We start from the raw sequence: 4,547 nt of genomic DNA, 5'->3' as shown, positions 1-4,547 counted from the left end.
CAAACACAGGGAAGCAGCCAAAATGTGGAGACAAAGAAACATGTTACAAATGAAAAAAAAATCCAAAAATATGAAGATAGTGTAAGGAGCCTCTGGGACAACTTCAAGCATACAAACTTTCAAATTATGGGGATACCAGGAGGAGAAGAGAGAGAACAAGATATTGAAAACCTATTTAAAGAAATAATGACAGAAAACTTCACCTACCTGGTGAAAGAAATAGACTTACAAGTCCAGGAAATGCAGAGAGTCCCAAACAAGAGGAATCTAAAGAGGCCCATACCAAAACACATCATAATTAAAATGCCAAAAGTTAAAGACAGAGAAAATCTTAAAAGCAGCAAGAGAAAAGCAGTTAGTTACCTACAAGGGAATGCCCATATGACTGATAGCTGATTTCTCTACAGAAACCATGCAGGCTAGAAAGGAGTGGCAAGAAATATTCAAAGTGTGAAGAGCAAGGATCTACAAACAAGCAAAGCTATCATTTAAAATTGAAGGTCAGATAAAGAGCTTCACAGACAAAAAGAAGTTAAAGGAGTTCATCATCACCAAACCAGTATTACATGAAATGTTGAAGACTATTTTTTAAGAAGAGGAAGAACAAGGAAAAAAAGAAAGATAAAAAATATGAACAACAAAATAGCAACAAATACATACCAACAACAATTGAATCTAAAAATCAAAATAAATGAATAAGAAATCTAATGAGCAGAATAAACTGGTGAATAAAATAGAATCAGGGGCATGGAAATGGAACAGACACAATTCTCAGAGAGAATGGGGGTGGGGAGCGGGAAGAGATTAAACCAAGATCTTATATGCATATATGCATTACCTATGGACACAGACAATTAGGGTGGCGAAGGCCTGAGGCAGGGTGTGGAACCGGGTGGAGGGAGGCAATTGGGGGAAAAAAGAGGGACATCTGTAATAATCTCTAAAAGAAAGAGAGAAAGAGAGAGAGAGAGGGGGGGGGGAATTTCCTTATCACGCACCTTCTGTGTATAAGGCATGGGGAAAGGCTTCACATATAATACCTCTTTTAATTCTCATGGAGTAAGCAGAATTCTAAGATGACCACCAGTAACTCCTGACCTTGTACAATCCCTCTCCGTCAGGAGAACTGCGACCTCTGCATTTGATGGCTATTACTCCCATAAGTATATCACTACATTCTGTGGTAAATGTATTTTGTAGATGTAATTAAGTGCCCCTATCACCAGAAATTGAGTTAAATCCAAAGGGAGAGTATCCTGAGTGAGCATGACCTATTCAAGTGACTCCTTAAATGAAACAAGGAGCAACACACACTCTATTGTTGGACTAGATGACAGCAAACAACCAGTTTGCAAACTGATTAAGGTAGGGGTCATGCAGCTAAGAACTGAGGGTAACTCCATTATATTGCTTTTGCTCCTTTATCACATATCATTGACTATATTTATAGGAGACTATTTCTGGGCTTTCTATACTGTTCCATTGATCTGTCTAATATTTCACCAAATACCACACTGTCTTCATTACTGTAGCTTTATAGTAAGTCTTGGATTTGAGTACTATCACTCCTCCAACTTTGTTCTTCTCCTTCAATATCATGTTGGTTATTTTGGATCTTTTACCTTCCCATAAAAACTTAGAATCAGTTTATCAATATCCATGAAATAACTTGCTGGGATTTTTATTGGAATTATATTGAATCTACACATCAAGTTGAGTAGAACTGACATATTGACAATATTAAGGAGGAGGTAATTTTTATATAGAGTGCAAGAGGATAAATTTAATTATAAGGCGATATTTGAACATAGACTAAAACAACATAAAGACAGAGGTATAGAAAATAGCATTTCTGGTTAAGTACAGATGCAAAGGCGGTGAGGAGATGCTTGTCAGGCTCATGGAACTTCAAGGAATAACTGTGGGTGCAATCCAGTTAACACAGTTAGAGAAGCAGAAACTGAGGTCATAGAAATAACAAGTACCTACACATTATAGGACTTGAAGGACATTTAAAGAACATTGGTCTATATTTTGAATGATATGAGATGCCACTGGAGAGATCTGAACAGAGGTGCCATTATTTGCTTAATATTTTAAAGGTTCATTCTTATTTCTGTGTTAAGAGTGGAGTGTTGGTAAAAGAAGGCAGTAAATAGAAAACTATTGTTGTAATTTAAGCAGTAATGGTGGCGTGGGTCACGATAATAGAGGAAAAGTGGGTAAGAAAGCTTTAGACTCTGGACATATTTCAAAGGTAGCTTCAGCAGTAGACAGATTAAATGTGATATATGAGAGAACGATGAATCTTGAATGGCTCCCAGGTGCTTGTCCTGAGTAACTAGAAAAAATGAAGTATCTCTTTTTTTGAGGCAGGCAGGAATATGGAGAGGCATATTTGAAGGTAGGAAATAGAAAACATATATTAGGGGGACATTCATTAAGTTAGCGATACCTACTGGACAACAAAACAGAGATGTGAAGTAGGCAGGTAGATGTGCATCTGAAGTTCAAGAGAGAGGTGGATATAATTTGTGATTCATCAACACAAACATGATATTTAAAGACAAGAACTGGATGAAAATTCCAAAGGTGTGAATAAAGCGGGAGAAGAGAAGATCAGCGGTCTGAGTCCTGAGACATAAAAGTGATGAGCTAAGTCAGCAAAGAAAATTGAGAAGCAACTATTGTGGCAGTGAAACTGATGGCAATTTCCCAAAAGCCGTATCTTAATTTCTAGTACCCACTGACAACTGTCAGCCTAGTGGAGCCCGACTCTGAGAGTGAGGGTGGAGAGTAAGAATAAGGTGAGAACTGAGGACAAGTAAAAATAAGGAGCTATGTTTTCTTTTCTTTTCTTTCTTTTCTTTTTAATGATTTTTTTAATCCTCACCCAAGGATTATTTTGAGAGAGATGAAGGGAGAGGAAGAGGAAGAGGAAGAGAGAAACATGGATTTGAAATAGAAACATCAAGGTTGCCTAAGAGTAGGTGCCCTGAACAGGGAGCAAACCTGAAACCTGAGTATGTGCCCTGACCAGGAATTGAACCCACCACTCTTCTGTGCATGGGACAACCAACTGAGCCACACCAGCCAGGGCGAGGACCTATGTTTCCTTAAAACAAAATTATTTCCCTATTGCAGTTGGGCTATGTCCTGACATTTACCAGTACTCTCGTTCTTGCTCTTTACATTCAAAAGATGTGACCTTACTTTCCATTATTTATACTCTGAATTCTGAAGATCCTATTTACAAATGTTTTTGACTAAACTGTCAAATATTTAGTGATTCAACTATACCACCTGACCTTCATGTGTTATGACTTTAAGTCCTACCGTTATTTCGATTCTACTTACCAATCTGCTTGGAATAAAAACTTATGGAAATGAGCATTGATTTTTTTGATGAATTATCTTAGGATAAAGTTAAATTTATGTGAAAGTCTAAATAATAAACCCTATTCATCTTACACTCCTCTGGTCCATCAAAAATAAAGTAAAATGGCCCTGGCCAGTTTGGCTCAGTGGATAGAGCGTCTGTGTGCGGACTGAAGGGTCCCAGATTCGATTCCGGTCAGGGGCAGGTACCTTGGTTGCGAGCACATCCCCAGTAAGGGGTGTGTAGGAGGCAGCTGATAGATGTTTCTCTCTCATCGATGTTTCTAACTCTCTATCCTTCTCCCTTCCTCTCTGTAAAAAATCAATAAAATATATTTTAAAAAATAAAGTAAAATGATAATAATATAATAGCAAAGGTAGTGATATAAACACAGTTACACAAAACACCAGGTTGAAACTGTGGATATTTACATCTATACTGGAATCAAATACAGCCCTAGATAGCTATTTTTGAAGAAAATATATAAACTCAAACATTAAAAGACATCTGAAGTTATGAAAGGTAAGCTTTCTAAAGCAATACTTTTACATTTTACTTTATACATGATATTGACTATTCAAATACTGCTGTTACCTTCTAATATGGAAAAGATAAAATGCATTTTAGTATAGAATTGACCTGGGAATTAGAAATTCAGAACAAGTCTTAAATATGCAATGAGTTTATGCTATAATCCTGAATAATTCACTTGACCTATAATTTCAAAAAGAATCTAACAAAAGCAGATATCATGAGTCAAATCTTTGTCAATGCCTAAAGGTACGACTCTATGTATATATGCATGAGTAAAACATTTGATATTTTAAATAGGCAACAGTTCATAAATACAGTCTTATGAATTAAAAACTGAAAGCTTGGGCATTTCCCAAACTTAAATAATTAGAAACAGCAATACATAATAAACGGACTCTTTTAAGAAATGGATAAATGTATGTAAAGGAATAAACTGAGACATCCCATGCAGTATGCCTTGTGTTTGGGAGATTGATGAATCTCCTTTCAAAGGGATGAATTAATCATTTTTAGGTATATATTCTCATGGTATAAGCTCTCATCAAGTGTTTGAAACGTTGCATCTTTCTATTGCAATGACAAAGTCCCTAATTCACTAGAGTGAGCAATATATTGTCAGTCAGAGAACTAGTCT

Source organism: Myotis davidii, unplaced genomic scaffold (genome assembly GCF_000327345.1).
Source record: "Myotis davidii unplaced genomic scaffold, ASM32734v1 scaffold715, whole genome shotgun sequence".
Classification (NCBI taxonomy): Eukaryota; Metazoa; Chordata; class Mammalia; order Chiroptera; family Vespertilionidae; genus Myotis; species Myotis davidii.
This window is presented reverse-complemented; position numbering follows the sequence as displayed.